This window comes from Pan troglodytes, chromosome 18 (genome assembly GCF_028858775.2).
Source record: "Pan troglodytes isolate AG18354 chromosome 18, NHGRI_mPanTro3-v2.0_pri, whole genome shotgun sequence".
Classification (NCBI taxonomy): Eukaryota; Metazoa; Chordata; class Mammalia; order Primates; family Hominidae; genus Pan; species Pan troglodytes.
Window position 1 is genome coordinate 77,819,254 of NC_072416.2, and position 18,450 is coordinate 77,837,703.

General features: G+C 37.2%; 1 protein-coding gene across 7 annotated transcripts in view; it reads right to left on the reverse strand.

Annotated features, from left to right (window-relative positions):
• Positions 1–18,450, reverse strand: part of LOC129137475 (uncharacterized) — a 168,199-nt gene that overhangs the window by 67,744 nt on the left and 82,005 nt on the right. For 6 of the 7 annotated variants that reach the window (XM_054669582.1, XM_054669583.2, XM_063797462.1 and 3 more), the window contains one exon: positions 17,029–17,059. The gene's annotated coding sequence lies outside the window, so the exon portion shown is untranslated. Of the gene's footprint in view, positions 1–13,903; positions 17,060–18,450 lie in introns of those variants that run through there. The other variant, XM_063797460.1, reaches the window with a different exon arrangement.

Here is an 18,450-nt window from a genome sequence, read left to right on the forward strand (position 1 = left end):
CAAACTTCTTCCCTATCTTTCCTTTTAAGTTCTCACAGTGTCTTATCTAAAATAAAATGGGCTCCTCTGGGTTTGTGAAACGATACATGGGGGTTGGTTCAAAATTTTTTTTTTTCTTAATGGAAGGAACAATCGTGGGATTCAACTCGTTGCCAGGGATTATGCTAGAAACCTATTACATTGTAGGGGTCTCACTTTATCATCATGATAATGCTGAAAGAATTTTACCTCAGTGGAGAAACTGAGGTTCAGAGAAGTTATTTAACTTCATTAATATCACACAAATAGTGAACAGTGGAGATGGAATTAAAAACATTTCAGTGCTTAATCCAAATTCCACACATTGCATTACCCTACCTTTTTTTTTTTTTTTTTAAATACCTCCAGGAATTTTGTTTCCTAGTCACAACTCTGAGTTTTTCCACAGTGGAGAATATAGTCAGGGAAGAAGTTACAGTGGTAAACAGGAAGGAAGTACAGAGCACCCCCGTCTCTCCATAGGCTTGGAAGACATATTGGTGGGTCAGAAATTAAACAATATCTGCTCCTCATCAAAGAGAAGAGCTTTAGGACTGAATTAGAGAAAGCAGCCTGTAGACTTTCCTTTTAGAGTTGTAAAATTGAATGTTCTTTATCTTAAAAATATAAAATCCATTCAATTACAGCACAGAAGGTAAAATTTCTTTCCAAGTGTACCCAGAGATTATTGAAAGAGGAGAATCCTCTTAAAATAATCAAACTTTGGCATTTTGAACAAGCACCCTTGTTCACCATAGACATGGTGCCCCAGGATTTCCTTTGGGAACATGAAGAGTCTCCCTTGAGTTTCAAGTTTGCTGCTGCCAAACCCGGGTCCCTCCTACCCAGAAAGGACCTCTCCCAGTTGGGATCGGTGTGGATGCCTCTTTGCCAAGAATTGCCAAGAGATTCGAATAGTTCCAGAATGTGGAATAATTGCAAATTAATTGCATTTAATTACACAAGGCTAGATCATCAAATATCTTCTAGGTAGTTTGTGCTTTCTTTTGGGTACCAATGTATAATTTAAAGCATAAATAATGCAAATTTCCCTTTTGGAAATATTAACTAGTGCAGTGTTCTACCTAATGGAGGTTATTATTTTACTGTTTGTGAAATTAAGTTTTCCTATCTAAATTGAAGTTGTAGGTAACCAAATAATCATTCTTGCATTAGTAGAAGGTATTTTTCCCTGAGGAATATGAACAGTCAAACAATGAGTACAGCTACAAGTTCTAAAATGTTCAGCATTATATATATATTATATAACATGTATATGTTTATATGTTATATATATGTGTATATATATATAAATATGTGTGTGTGTATATATATATGTTTATATATATAAAGCAATACTTCTTCCTCCCACTGGAGAAGGGAACTAAACAAAATAATTGTCTAGACTTAAACCTCCTTTTCTCCAAGTCATTTTGATGTTTACTCAGTTTACAGACCAGTGCTTGAGAAGTGCCCTTCTCTATCAGGCTAGCCCAGGCTCAGTATAACTTACAAACAGTATAATTTGGGGTTTGCCAAATCCCCAAATCTATAAAGAGGATGGATCAGCTGAATAAATAGTATGGTTTAATGGAAGACTATGGGTTCTGTACCTCACTTGCCAATATTTGTTGAGGGGCCCTGGGTGGAACCCAGCATCTCCCTAAATCTCACATTATCCTTTTATAAAATTAGGGGATTGATCTACTTAATTTCTTTTTTTTTTCTTTTCTTTCTTTTTTCTTTTTTTTTGAGATGGAGTCTTGCACTGTTGGCTGGATCTCGGCTCACTGCAAGCTCGGCCTTCCAGGTTTATGCCATTCTCCTGCCTCAGCCTCCTGAGTAGCTGGGACTACAGGCGCCCACCACCACACCTGGCTAATTTTTTGTATTTTTAGCAGAGAAGGGGTTTCACTGCATTAGCCAGGATGATCTCGATCTCCTGACCTCAAGTGATCCGCCCGCCTCGGCCTCCCAAAGTGCTGGGATTACAGGCGTGAGCCACCGCGCCCGGCCAATTTCTAAGGCTCCATTAGGGCTAAGGTTCATGTATCCGTGGTGAAGTATAGAAGAACTCAGAGTCGTTCCAAACATAATGGGCTTGGAGTAATGGAGAACTCCAAGGGCAGGAGGTAACCATTAAAGAGGAACATCATGTAGTGTGAGGAGTCAACATTTCACACTAGAAAGCCCTTGGTTCAAGTTTTGTCTCTGCCACCTACAGATTTTGTAACCCTGAGTAAATTACTCTACCTCCCTAAACCTCCAGTTCTGTGATAAATATAAAGCCCTTGGTTCACTTTTGAGGCAGAATGAGCTCTTATTAATTGCTAAATCTAAATAAAAATTAAAAAGAAAAACTGGCACATAGCTTATCCCAGGTGTTTGTCTTCTGAGGCCATCTTCTTGGGTCTGTTTATTCTTATATCCTCTTCTTCTCACTCTTCTTTCACTTTTTCTGCTAAACCTGTTAGATTTCTGTTTTTTGTCCACAAAGCAGTGCCATGTATTTGCTAATTCTTCAAAGTAGGACTATCTAAGTCCCAAATTAGCTCTATCTTGATATTCCATGGGCTTCAGAGCACGTCTCTCCTTGGAAATTAATAAGGGCACTTGTTTATTATTATTATCTTCAATCTGGTCTCCCCACTGCTTGTACCCATACTTTCCTGTCTATTCTCCACACTGTAACCAGATGGTCATATCCCTTCATAGTGCAAATTCCTTAATAGCTTCCCCACTGATTTTATTTATTGATCAAGCCAAAATTCTTAACACAGCCCTGCTTATTACAGACCTTGCTAGTTTCATCAGACTGTATCTCTGCTTTCCTCAATGTGGGGTTTTCTCATGGCATCTTAAATATTAGCACCCTCCAAATACATTTTTGTTCACATTTAAAGCCCAACTCAAAAGCTTCTTCCTCCAGGAAGCACTCCTTGATCTCTATTCTGACTCCATTCATCCAAGACAAGATCATGCCTTCTGGGTAAATGTTCACATAAGAAGCCTACGCTGTCCAATTCTTTTTATTTTTAACAATCATTACAATTAAAATTTAACAATTAGGTCCGGCACAGGCTCACACCTGTAATCCTGGCACTTTGTGAGGCTGAGGCGGACCGATTGCTTTGAGCTCAGGAGTTCGAAACCAGCCTGGGCAACATGGTAAAACCCTGTCTCTACAAAAATTAGCTGAGCGTTGGTGGCATACACCTGTAGTCCCAGCTACCTGGGAGGCTGAGGCTGGAGAATCACTTGAGCCCAAGAAGCAGAGGTTGCAGTGAGCAGAGATCATGCCACTGCACTACAATCTGGGTGACAGAGTGAGACCCTGTCTCAGAAAAAAAAAAAAAAAAGAACAACTATTGGTACAACCCCTAAGTTGATGTTTATTCTCTCTTCCTCCCCATGTAAGCTTCAGGTCTAGGTTGTGACTGCCTTTTCCATTATTATATCCACACTGCACAATATAGTTAGTGCCTGCCACATAGTACTTGTTCAATAATATTTAATGAATAAATAACTGGCTCTTTGAATGACAACATACACATCTAAAATGAAGAAAGTTCTTCCTGGAATTGTAAGAAGTGGAGTTAAATGCTCATAAATTATTTAAAAAGTTAGATATTTGACAGGAACAAAATGATCCTGAGATCCTGAGAGGCTCCAGGATGTACAATTGTTGAAATGTCACCTTTAAGTCATAGGTATTGATTTACAGTTTGCATTCTTGAGTACGTAGGATTCTGTACTAGCAGGGGGAAAAATCAAATTTCTGCATCTCAGTGAAGGAGAAGTCTAAGTCACATTTGGTATCATCTGTCAGAAGGTTGTGATGTGTGTGTGTGTGTGTGTGTGTGTGTGTATTTAAGGGTTTTACATTGGCATTCTTGGTGGTAAGAAGAAAAATGACTTTAGCCATATTTTTTTTCATCAGAGATTAGTTTTGCCTATTCAAAACTTCAGTTGAATGGGATCGTACACAGTACTGCTTCATATCTGGCTTCTTCTGTTCAGTATTTGAGGTGGATTCATGTTGTGGCATGTTTCATAGTTTATTACATGTTATTGTTGTATGGTATTCCATTGTATGTATATGTCACTAATTGTTTATTCATTTCCTTTTGATGGACATCTGAACTCTGTATAGTTATTTATTATTGTTGGTGAAGCTTCTATAAATATTCTTGTACGAGTCTTTTTATGTACATATGCTTTCATCTCTTTTGGGTGCACAATAAAAGTGGTATTGCTGGGTCCTGGTGTAGGTGTATATTTACTTTTATGATATTGCTGGACTGGTTTCCAACTGATCCTACCATTTTGCACTCCTTCCAGGTCCACAGCAACATCTGGCGCTGTCAATCTCTTTTGTTTCAGCCATCCTAGTCAGTGCATGACACTATCTCATGGTTTTATTTATATTTTCCTGATGACTAATGTTGAACACTTTTTCGTGTGCTTTTGACCATTTGAGTATTTTTAAAATTAAGTTCCGGTTTGAGTTTCCTGTTCATTAAAGAAGCTGAGTCATTTATCTTTCAGATATTGAGGTTTAAGGGTTGTTCATACATTTATATATTTTGAGTATCAGTCTTTTTTTTGAGACAGTGTCTCATTCTGTTGCCCAGGCTGGAGTGCAGTGGCGTCATCTCGGCTCACTGCAACCTCTGCCTCCTGGGGTTAAGTGATTCTCCTGCCTCAGCCTCCCGAGTAGCTGAGATTACAGGTGCCCGCCATCAGGCCCAGCTAATTTTCTTATTTTTAGGAGAGATGGAGTTTCATGATGTTGGCCAGGCTGGCCTCAAACTCCTGACCTCAGGTGATCCACATGCCTAGGCCTCCCAAAGTGCTGGAATTACAGGCGTGAGCCACTACGCCTTGCCCAGTATCAGTCTTTTGACTATTTTCTCAACATGTATGTCTTAATATGCACTTTATAATGTTGTATGTTGAAAGGTAGGTATGCTTAATTTTAATGAAGTCCATTTTTGCCATGTTATTTTTCCTTCATGATAGGTACTTTTTGTCTCCTAAGAAACTTTTGATCACTTTAATGATGTGAAAAAATTATCTGAGATTCAATATAGAAGATTTTTACTTTTATCTTTTACATTGAGGTCCATGGACCATCTGAAATTAATTTTTGTATATGGTGTGAGATATAAGTCAAGTTTCATCTATTTTATATATAGATAAATTCCTTCCCCAATAAATGGCTTTGGTCCATTGTTGAAAAATCTACTAACCATTTAAGTCTAGATCTATTTCTGAATTTTCTATTCTGTTATATTGATATGTTTTTCCAATAAGTATTTTATATTCTGTGATATTACTTATATTTTTGTGTGTTATTGAAAAATTTTTTTAAATGTTATTTTAAGATTGATTTCTGTAAACATATGGAAACATAATTTATTTTTCTATATTGACCGTATCCTGTGACCTCAGTGAATTTATTTATTCACTCTGGTAGCACTTTGTTACATTCTTTATGATTTTCTACATACAGGATGATGTCATCAGCTAATAAAGGTAGTTCTACTTCTTCCTTCCTAATATATTTGGCTTTTATTTTTCTTGTCTTATGGCACTGTCTAGGACCTCCAGTAAAACGTTGAATAAAATTTATGAGGAAAGACATCTTTACCTTATTCCTGACCTTAGGGAAAAAGTACTTAATCTTTTATTTTAAGTAGAATGTTAGCTATAGATTCCTTTTATCAGATTGAGAACATTTCCTTCAACTCCTACTATGCTAAGAATTTCTGTCACTAACAGGTTTTACACATTGTTAAAGTGTGCATTCACTGTGATAATTATATAATTTTTCTCTTATATTCTGTTAATGTGGTGTATTGTATTTTCAAGTATTAAAACTACCTTACATTCTTAAAACAAATTGAACTTGATCATGATATATTATCCTCTTGGTTGCCAAAATACTGTCAAGTTCCATTTCCTGGTATTCTGTTAAAGGTTTTTGTTTTTCAACCTATGTTAATGAAGTTTTTTTTTTTTTCTTGTAATGTCTGTCTGGTTTTGCTATCAGGGTTATGTTGTCTTCATAAAATGAGGTAAAAATTGTTCCTTCTTCCTTTGTTTTCTGAAATAATTTATGTAGGAGTAGCATTATTTCTTCCTTGCAAGCCTAATAAAATTTACCAGGGAAGCCATTTGAACCTGATTTTTTTTTTGTGATAGGTGTTTATGAATTGAAATTCTTTAATAGATGTAGAATATTTGAAACTTCTATTTCTTCTTCTATCAGTTTTAATAATTTGTGTATTTTAAGAAATAGGTTTTGGTATTGGTAGAAAGCTCTTTCAATATTCCTTTATTATCTTTTTAATGTTGGTAGTTTTTATAGTGTTTTCATTCTTTATATTGCTAGTAACTGATTACTCTTTTTTTCTTGACTAGTGGAATTAGGGGTTTATGAATTTTATTAATATTTTCAAGGAACCAATCTTTTGTTGCCTTGATTTTTATCTGTTGTTTATCCATTTTTTTTCATTTATTTCCACCCTTTCTATTATTGCCTTTTTTCTGAATAGTTTAGATATAATTTGCTATTATTTTTCTAGTTTCTTATAGTGGAAATTTAGGTCCACACTTTTAAATCTTTCTTTCATGTTAATAGAAATACCTAAAGCTATAAATTACCTCCTATACTATGCTGCCATAAAAACAAATGAGATAATGTTTTTCGCAGCACCATAGATAGAGCTGGAGGCCATTCTGCTACGTGAACCAAAGCAGGAACAGAAACCAAACATGGCATGTTCTAACTTATAAGCCGGAGTTAAACATTGGGTACACATGGACGTAAAGATGGGAATAATAGCCACCAGCCCTACTTGAGGTTGGAGAGTGGGAGGTGGGTGAGGATCAAACAACTACGCTTGTTTGGGTCCTACGCTTATTACCTGAGTGACAAATCATGTGTACACAAAACCCCTGCGACAGACAGTTTATCTATAGAACAAACCTGCACATGTATACGTGAAACTAAAATAAAAGTTAAAAAAATTTATTTATACCACTACTTTAGGCCAGGTGCGGTGGCTCATGCCTGTAATCCCAGCACTTTCAGAGGCCAAGGCGGGAGGATCACATGAGGTCAGGAATTCAAGACCAACCTGGACAACATGGTGAAACCCTCACTCTACTAAAAATACAAAAATTAGCCAGGTGTGGTGTGTGTGCCTGTAATCCCACCTACTCAGGAAGCTGACGCAGGAGAATCACTTGAACCTGGGAGATGGAGGCTGGAGTGAGCCAAGATGGAGCCACTGCACTCCAGTCAATGTGACAAGAGCGAGACTCCATCTCAAAACAAACAAACAATCAAACAAAAAACACTGCTTTAGTTGCATCCCACAAATTTTGATGGGTTGTGATCTCTTTTTGTTCAGTTCTAATTATTTTCTGATTTCCCTTATGTTTCTTTTTTGACCTATGCATTATTTTCAAGAGTGTTGTTTGATTTCAAAATATTTGTGGATTTTCCAGATTTTTTGGTAATTGACTTCTAGTTTAATTCCTTTGGCCACAGAAATACTCTGTAAGATTTTAATTACGAAAAATTCATTGAGACTTGTTTCGTGCCCCAACACACATACCTTGTATTAGAACTATTCCACGCCTACTTGGAAATAATATATATTTTGAAGTCGTTGGATACAGTGTTCTATAAATACTAAGTCAGTTTCACTGATAGGCTAAACTGATTTTTCTGTCTACATGCCTTTATTAATCTTCATCTATAATCGTGAATTTGTTCATTTCTCACTCAGTGCTGTCATTTTTGCTTCAAGTATTTTGAAGCTCTGTCATTAGGGGCACACAGATTTAGGATTGTTATGTCTTCTTAGTAAACTGACCTATCGATTGACATAAAATACCTTTCTTCACGTTTGGAAAAATTTCTTGTCCTAGCATCTACTTAGTCTCACATCAATATAGCCACTCCAGCTTTCTTACAATTCCTAGCTGTAGGGCATATTATTTTTATTATTTTATATTTAACTTGCTTATGTAATTATATATAAAATGTATCTTTAGTGAAAAAACATATAGTTGTGTCTTTCTTTTCCATCTAGTCTGTTAAATTCTATTTTTCATTTGGAGTGCTGAACCCATTTACATTCTATGTAAAATTGGTATGCTTGGGTTTAAGCCTGCCACCTTATATTTGTTTCTATTTGTTTCTTTCCTTCTCTTTTCTGTCATTCTTTGGATAAAATGAGTACTTTTTTCAGATTTTTTTTTTTTAGTATTCTACCTTGTGTTCTATATTGGTTTATTATCTGCATCTCAGTGTTTTATTTATTAATTTCCATGTGTATGTATGTAGACATATGTATATACATATATGTGTATATATATATTTATTGAGGCTGCTGTTCTTATATTTACAGTATACATGTATAATTTATCATTGTAAACCTTCAAATACTATTACAAAACTTGATGTAAATGTAAGAACTTTAGCACAGTTTATTTCTGTTATCCCCTTCCACTATTTGTTATTATTGTTGTATGTTTTACTTCTAAATCTATGATAATACTGAAATATATTGTTGTCAATTTTAAGCCTTAAATTACATTAAAAAATAAAAGTATTTTATTTATATCTACCTATAGAATTACACTGTTCATTCCTTTATTCATAACTCAGTTCCTGTCTAATGTCACTTTCCTTCAGCCTGAAACATTTTCATTAATATTCTTAGAGTGCAGGCCTTCTGATGAAAAATTATCTGACTTTGCATTTGTCTGAAATTTTTGTTGTTGTCGTTTCTTTAATCGTTAATGAGTATTTTAACTGAATATGGAATTCTAGGTTGAAATTTTTTTTTTCTTTCAGCCTTTTAATGACATCATTTTATTATGTTTTAGTTTGCATTTCTTTTTACAAATACTTTGGATATTCTTATTGTTTTTCTTATATAATGTGTATTTTCGGGTTTTTTTGTTTTTTTTTGAGACCGAGTCTCGCTCTTTCGCCCAGGTTGGAGTGCAGTGGCACGATCTCGGCTCACTGCAAGCTCTACCTCCTGGGTTCACGCCATTCTCCTGCCCCGGCCTCCCTAGTGGCTGGGACTACAGGCACCCGCCACCACACCCGGCTAATTTTTGCAATTTTTAGTAGAGACGGAGTTTCACCTTGTTAGCCAGGATGGTCTCCATCTCCTGACCTCGTGATCCGCCCACCTCGGCATCCCAAAGTGCTGGGATTATAGGCGTGAGCCACTGCGCCCGGCCCATTGTTTTAACTCTTCCTCTTCTGGTGCTTTTAAAATTTTCTTTGTATCATGGATTTTAGCAATTTGATTATGATGTGTCTTGGTTAGGGTGTGTGTGTGTGTGTGTGTGTGTGTATGTGTGTGTGTGTGTCTTTGGCTATCCTGCTTAAAGTTTAGTGAACTTTAAAAACTTTGAAAAACTTCCATCATTATTTTTCCATATATTTTCTGCTCCAGTCTCTTCTCTCCTACTGCTGCTTTAGTCACATCTATATTAGACTGCATGATACAGTCCCACAAGTCACTGAAAATTTGTTCCATTTTGTTTCCAGCTTTGTTTCCTATTGTCCTTATGTTGGATAGTTTGTATTGTTCTATGTTAAAGTTTCTCATCATTTCTTCTGCAGTGTTTAGTCTGTTATTAAGCCATCTAGCAATTCAACTAGTGAAATTTAGATACCGTATTTTCAAATTCTAGATTTTTAGATACTGTATTTTCAAATTATAGATACTGTATTTTCAAATTATAGAATTTCTATTTGTTTCTTTTCTTATAGCCTCTATTTCTTCTCTTTCTCCTTCTCCTTCTTCTTTTTGACAAGATCTCACTCTATCGCCCAGGCTGGAGTGCAGCGTCATGAGCTTGGCTCACAATACACTCAACCTCCTGGTTCAGATGATCCTGTTTCAGCCTCCCAAGTGTCTGGGACCACAGGTCACAGGTGCACACCACTATGCCTGGCTAATTTATTTTTTCGTAGAGATGAGGTTTCACCCTGTTGCCCAGATTGGTCTTGAACTCCTGGGCTCAAGCAATTCGTCTACCTCAGTCTCCCAAAGTGCTAGGATTACAGGTGTGAGCCATGGCGCCCGGCCTACTTCTTTCTTGAGATTCCTTATGTTTCCTCTACATTATTCTTTTCCTTTATACTTGTGAACATTGTGATTGCTAACTTTATGTGTCAATTTTTTTTGTTGTTTGTTTGTTTGTATTTTTTTGAGACGGAGTCTCACTCTGTTGCACAGGCTGGAGGTCAGTGGTGTGATCTTGGCTCACTGCAACCTCCTCCTCCCAGGTTCAAGTGATTCTCCTGCCTCAGCCTCCTGATTAGCTGGGACGACAGGTGCATGCCACCACATCTGGCTATTTTTTTTGTATTTTTATTGGAGAAAGGGTTTCACCATGTTGGCCAGGCTGGTCTTGAACTTCTGGCCTCAAGTGATCTGCCTACCTCGGCCTCCCAAAGTGCTGGGATTACAGGCATGAGCCACCATGCATGGCCATGTCAATTTGACTCAGCCAAAGAATGCCCAGTTGGCTGGTAAAACATTTTTCTACGTGTCTGTCACTGTATTTCTGGAAGATATTAGCATTTGAATCAGTCAACTGAATAAAGAAGATTGACATAATACAGTTGGGCATCGCTCAGTCTGCTGAGAGCCTGAGTAGAAAGTTGGAGGAAGGGTGAATTTGCTCTCTATTCCTGAGCTGGGACATCCATCTTCTCCTGCCCTTGGACACTGGACCTTCTGGTTCTTCATCCTTTGGACTCTGGCTGGGACACCCTCTTGGTTCCCCTGGTTCTCAGGCCTTCAAGTTTGGACTGAAACTAGACCATCAGGCTTTCATGGGGTTCCAGCTTGCAGATGGCAGATTGTGGGGCTTCTCACCCTTCCTACTCACGTGAGCCAATCCATCATAATAAAACTCTACACTGTTGGTTCTGTTTCTCTGGAGAATCCTAAATACAAACATATTTATAGTGACTCTTTTAAATTCTTCTTTTGCTAATTTTATTATCTCTGTCATTTTGTTGGGGTCTGTTTCTATGGACTGAATTTTCTCCTAGATATGGACCACATATTGTTGGTTCTTCAAATGTCTAGTAATTTTTGGTTGGATATTGGATTTTATGGATACTAAATTTTGAGTGTCTGAATTTCCTAATCATTCCTAATAAAATCTTAATAAAGTGTTGAATTTTGTCCTATTAGGCAGTTAACTTACTTTCAGGTCAGTGCAATCCTTTCGACCCTTCTTTTAAACTCCATTAGAGGTCTAGAATAACCTTGACTCTAGGGAAGCCCTTGTCAAATACTGTTGTCTTGTGGCCCTTCAAGTGCATTGTATTTATCTATGTTTAAAATATTATAAATCAGAACTGAAAATTGTAAATGTTTATTAAGTTATTTAAAATGGCAATTATAAACCCCATTACACATAAAAAATATGTTTTTATGAAAAGCAACTGTATCATCAAAAAATTAGTGAGATTAGTTGCAATGCAGAATCTGAAACCATATCAATAAACTTTTCATACTATGTCATGTTAAAATACATTGGTCTATCTTGAATCCAGAATAAATATCTAATGTATACATAATTTTGTAATGTCATGTTACAAAAACATCATGACCCCAAACTCTCATCTCGGTCTCCCCAGCTGAGCTAGATTGTACTGCTCTAGATCCTTCTCCCTAGTTTACATTACAAAAAAGTGTGTCCAGGTGGAAAGCCAATGGAATCCTGCACTGCTGCTTGCAACAGTGCTTGGAGATAATTATTTCATATATTTTTTGTCTACTGTTATAGTTGCTTATAGTGGGAGGGCTTCTCCCATCTTGTCCAGAGTCAATATATTTTTTAGTAAGAGATATGGATACCTATAGAGAAGTGAGAAAACCTTTCTTCCCACCTCTACCATGGGTTCTCTTCTTTCAAAAGAACAAATCCCTAGAATGCAGTACTCTACAGTTTACAAAAAGCCTTTTGTAATTATTCTCTTATTCTGTTTGTATCACGTGGTTTCCATTTTGAGCTTTAGAGTGCAGTGGCGGGCTGAGGTCACAGAGCTAGGTCAGACCTGGAAAATGGAGTGGGGTAAGCTAGTTGTGTTTCACTGCTCAAGAATAGATCTTTCCTCTGCTCTCACCAAAATAAGTTTGTAGGTCAGCCTTCTTTATAAACAGCTGAATAGGGAAGGAAGGGCAAGGTTGACAAGAATCGATCGAGCTCTGCCCCTGAGCCAGTTGCCGTGCTGGGCCCACTGATACAGAGATCAAGAAGATAAATATGAGCAGGATCTCAGGTTGCTGGAGCACTGGTGAAATAATTTTGATTCATATAGATTTATTTACTCAATCGACACATTTGTGTTTGGACTACAGAACCGTTTCCTCATCAGTAAAATGGACATTAATAATCTCTCATTCCAGTGAGATGCTGGGGCTGGCTTGTGCTGGAATTTGAGAGCTGATTGTTAAAATTTTCAGAAAATGTTCAGGCCAATTATTAAGCACAGTCATAATTAAGGATTACATTATACAAATTTATCATTAAATCAATCACATTAAAACAAAGGTAATAAATCCTCAAGACTTAAAACTTTCTAACTATTTTACATGTACCTATATTCTTTGGTTTATTTACATCTATTATATCTGTATAGTAGAAATATTATGTAATAGGGAGCTGCTGTGCATCTTTTCTTGCCTCCATGTTCAGTAATGCCAGGTTAGTAGCTTGAAATCAGTGCTGATGGAAATATTTACACCGTGGAAATAGGCAAATCAGGGCTTCATTGCTATTTTGATTCTCTAGACTTAAGTAAGTGTTAGAAATGATGTTAATGATGCAAATTAACCATAAAATTGTGTAGTGTCTGCAACTATTACTTTAAGAATATAATATTTCATGTCCAAAACACCAAAAGCAATGGCAACAAAAGACAAAATTGACAAATGGGATCTAATTAAACTAAAGAGCTTCTGCACAGCAAAAGAAACTACCATCAGAGTGAACAGGCAACCTACAACATGGGAGAAAATTTTCGCAACCTACTCATCTGACAAAGGGCTAATATGCAGAATCTACAATGAACTCAAACAAATTTACAAGAAAAAAACAAACAACCCCATCAAAAAGTGGGCGAAGGACATGAACAGACACTTCTCAAAAGAAGACATTTATGCAGCCAAAAAACACATGAAAAAATGCTCATCATCACTGGCCATCAGAGAAATGCAAATCAAAACCACTATGAGATATCATCTCACACCAGTTAGAATGGCAATCATTAAAAGGTCAGGAAACAACAGGTGCTGGAGAGGATGTGGAGAAATAGGAACACTTTTACACTGTTGGTGGGACTCTAAACTAGTTCAACCATTGTGGAAGTCAGTGTGGCGATTCCTCAGGGATCTAGAACTAGAAATACCATTTGACCCAGCCATCCCATTACTGGGTATATACCCAAAGGACTATAAATCATGCTGCTATAAAGACACATGCACACGTATGTTTATTGCGGCATTATTCACAATAGCAAGGACTTGGAACCAACCCAAATGTCCAACAATGATAGACTGGATTAAGCAAATGTGGCACATATACACCATGGAATACTATGCAGCCATAAAAAATGATGAGTTCAAGTCCTTTGTAGGGACATGGATGAAATTGGAAACCATCATTCTCAGTAAACTATCACAAGAACAAAAAACCAAACACCGCATATTCTCACTCATAGGTGGGAATTGAACAATGAGATCACATGGACACAGGAAGGGGAATATCACACTCTGGGGACTGTGGTGGGGAGGGGGGAGGGGGGAGGGATAGCATTGGGAGATATACCTAATGCTAGATGACGAGTTAGTGGGTGCAGCGCACCAGCATGGCACATGTATACATATGTAACTAACCTGCACAATGTGCACATGTACCCTAAAACTTAAAGTATAATTTAAAAAAAAAGAATATAATATTTCAAATAACTACTTGAGCAAATATTATTTCAGTATTTCATCGCTATTATCTAAGCTAGCAAAGAATTCACTCATGTCATTAATAAGTAAGGGAAGTTCCAGCATTTCACATTTCACTTTCATCTTACTCACTAATGAAAACAAAATTATCAACAAATATTTATGCTGGAATTGTCCTCACTTGTCTTTTGCAACCACAGTTTGGCTATAGATATAATTATTTGACCAAAAAACAACAAAATATTCCTTAAGAATCGAGGGGCTATATGGAATTTACAAAAAGGAGTATTGAATATTTCATTATTATTTGTAAGGGGGCTTTGTGTCCTTTATATCAACAACAGTTACAATAAATGTATGTATGCAAATACATGCATTTACTGTCTCCCTCCCTTCCCCCAAGAACCAGTTGTTAAACATTTACTAGCACACCGCTGCCTAACTCACATCATTGTTAAGATTAGATTAAGAGTGCCTTCAGAATGCTTATCTTTGCAGGCAGATATGCTAAACTGAGGATTACCATTAGCTAATGTTCCAGGTCTTGACTTATAGGAGAAAAGGAAAATCCTACGGAGGAGGGGCTCTGATGGCTTTGAAGAAGGCAGTGAATGGCCACATGTTCCCTGAGGACAGCACAGGCTAAAGGCTCAGCTTGAAGAAAGGCACAGAGATAGCAAGGTCAGCTTGGAAATGGTTCTCCCCCCAGGTTGGACAGAATGAAGGTGGGAGAAAAAGTAGGGAAAGTTAGACTAAAATAATTATTTCAATATCCTTAAATTCCAAATTGCAGAGTTTATACTTGCATCAGCAGGTGGTGGGGAGCCACTGAAGGTCTTTGAGCTGTGTTTTGTGACAGTTAATATGGCAGTCTGGGTAAGATGGGTTGAAGAAGAAAGAAACTGGAGTTAGGAGAAGATTGTTAGAAGAATCCAGAAGAAAACGAGCAACATGAGCCCAACTAAGTTAGTGGTCATCACAACAGAAAGGATGTTAGTAATGGAAGAAATATTTCCAGGGTAGAATGAACAGCCCTTAGAAAAATAATCATACTTACTTTTATTATTTTTATTTTTTTAATTTTTAGTGTTTTTTTTTTTTTGTAGATGTTTGAGTATGTGGGGAGGTGTCAGCGGATCAGAAAAGTATGAAATAAAGAGACTGAGGAAGAGCTCTGGAATATTTATGCCAAGCCCCCACTCCCCCACTTCTTTCATTTGCAGGATTTTGGGTTACTGGAGAAGTTTTTTGTCAAGCAAATACTCATTTATTTTAATTAATGTACATTTTATTTATGATTTACTTTTTCATTTATTTACTATTTTCTTTCTAGGGGCTTGTTAGTTTAAAAAAAAGAAATAAGGTTTTTTTTTTTTTTCTTAAACTAGAAATATTTAAAGAATGCTCTCTGTTTGTCTTTCAGTGCATTCTGGCAAGGTGACTTTAGGCCATAAAGACTTGTGTGTTTGGGTCATGTCCCACCACAGGGCTTTCAGGCTTTGACTTGTTTATTTGGAATATGGAGGAGATATTGTAGAGACCATTTAATTCTCAGGAGCGATTAGAAAGCATCCAAACCCATTTTAAGGAAAAAAATTATATACTTAAAAAAAAGATTTCTTTTTAGAGACTGTAAGTCATTAGAATATTCAAGAAATTTTAGAAGTTTGTTTATGGGCAAAAAGTCCTAAAGGGAACATTCCCATAGGCTGTACATAGACCACAGACTCAACCCCACAGATGGTAAATTGACATTGCAGCTAAGCTAGTCAAAGAGAGGACATATCTCTTCTTTTACAGGTTTACAAGATTAAGTTATTTTCAGCAATATTTTCTTGTGTGTGATTACAAAAGACATGACTTCATGTTGTCAAATAATTTAAACAATACACAGGTAGACATTATAATACAGGCATCTGAGAACAAATTATAGTGTCCAGATACCTGGGTTTCCATCTCTGCAACTTTCTTGTTCTGTGGCCCTGGGCAAACAATTTCTACAAGCTTTTTTCCTTACAGTAACATAAGAAAGGAAACAGAAATTAACTCACAGGATTGTGATCATTAAGTGAGAGGACATACGTAAACTCATGCAAGCTTTTCCAACACACCTTATTTTGTTTTGTTTTCGGCTTTTAGCAGCCTGAAGCCACGGATTTTAGTTTCTGTCTCTAGCAATAAATGGAAAAGTGGGATGGGTCAGCAGTAAAAAAAAAAAAAAAAAGCCAAGCTATCCAATTCCAATTTGAAAATTCACAAAATATATGAATAAACATTTCACTGAAGAGGGTGTACAGATGGCAAATAAACACATTAAAAGATATTGAACATCAATGGCCCTTAGGCAAGTAAAAATTCAAACCACAGTGAAATATCATTACACACCTATCAGAATGGCTAAGATTAAAAATAGTGACAACACCAAAAGGTAGTGAGCATGCAGAGAAACTGGATCACTGACACATTTCTGGTGGGAATGTAACGTGGCCATGCCATTCTGAAAAGCAGTCTGGCAATTTCTTATACAATTAACTATGTAATTGTCATATGACCGCACCATTATTCTCTGGGATATTTATCCCAGAAAAATGAAAATATATGTTTACACAAAAACCTAACATGTGGATATTCAAAACAACTGCATTCAAAATAGCCCCAAACCAGAAGTAACCCAGATGTTCTTCAGCAAGTGAATGGTTAAATAAACTGTGGTACATCCATAGTATGGAGTACTACTCAGCAATAAAAAGATATGAGCTATGGATACACGCAACGACTTGGATGAATCCAGATAATGATGCTAAGTGAAAACGTAGTCAATTCTGAAATAATACATACTCTACAATTCCATTGATATAGAATTCTTAAAGTGAGAAAATTATAGAAATAGAACACAGATTAATGGTTGCCAGGGGTTAGGGATGGGTCAGGGAGGAGGGTTAAAAAAAGGCACCCAAGGCATTCTTGTGGTGATGGAACTCTTCCCTACCTTGACCATGGTGCTGGATGCTGGAACCTACCTGTAAGACAAAATTGCATAAAACAAATGAGCAAAACAAGGCATATCTGAGAATCAATGAATTGTATCAATGTCGATATCCTGGTTGTGATTTGACCCTATAATTTTGCAAGATGTTACCATTGGGGAAAACGAGGTAAAGTCTACATGGAATCTCTTTGCATTATTTCTTACAACTGCTTTTGAATGTACAGTTTTCTCACAATAAAAAAGTCTTTAATTTAAAAAAGTAATATTGTAAGTTCTTAACAAAACAAAACTGAATGGGTTAACCAAGGGTTTGACTCATTTCAAATTACTGCACTATTTGTTTATTTAGGCACTCACTAGCCAAGCACTGATTGGCCAAATTCCACCTCCTTTCTTATGAATGAGTCCAGTGAGTTGCTCAGGGGCAACACAGCCTAAATGTAGGAGATAGAAATGCCATGTGAGGAAATGGGGTTAAAGGTCTGGGCCAGAGTTGTGCACTCAGCAAGTTTATTTATTAGGGACCTCTTTGTACATCCATTGGGAATGGTAATGAAGATTTAGTCTTACAGTACCTTCCTCAGGAACATCACTCTGGGTTCTGGATGGCCTTTACAAGAATAGTCAAGACTTGAGCAACTCACATCTGCTTGGGAAATTCAAGCTTATTATCTCTAACTGGGGAGGCAGTAATGACTGTCATGGAAGAAGGAGACCTCAATTTAAGCAAACAGCTGTCTTTCCTTGACTACAGAAGGGTAAACAGGGCTCAAGTTGGCCCTTAGCGCACTGATCCATGGAAACATAGCTTAAACAGATTCTCTCATTGAGCACAGTGAGGAAAACACTCCGTGGCAGTTTCTAACCATGCACAGGTAACGCACAGAGGCAAAGAAACTCTTTTTGTTTTGCTGGAGCCAGGCAAGATAAAGGGGCCCCATGCTTTAGTACCCTGCATTTTAGCCCTTTCCCAGGGGCTGCCTGTGCATTGCTGCTCTCTCTTTTTAGGAAAGCTATTTGGAGCCCTATCCTGGCAGGGTTTGTGGTTTGTCCAGAGGAATCCCCTGTATCCTGTTCTTACCCAATTATCTGCTACTCAACTGGTGGACCCTCCAGCCAATTTCCCTTGGCACTGTAGGGTGGCTTAGTATTAAAATTCCACAGATTTTTCTCCTGGTCTTTGCAGTGGGGAGGACTCGACTGCAGCACTGTAGGGCTGTGCGAGCTTGCTCACTGGCGACAGTCAGCTGTGACTTTCCATCAGCTGCATCTCATTATCCCATCAGGGCTCCCTCCTGCCTATCGATGAGAAACACTGTGTAATCACTCCCAACTGATTGCAAATCACTCTGCACTCCTGTGTGAACCTTGGCCCATGACCACATGGCTCAGCCTGCCAAATGGTCCCTGGGCTGGGTCTGT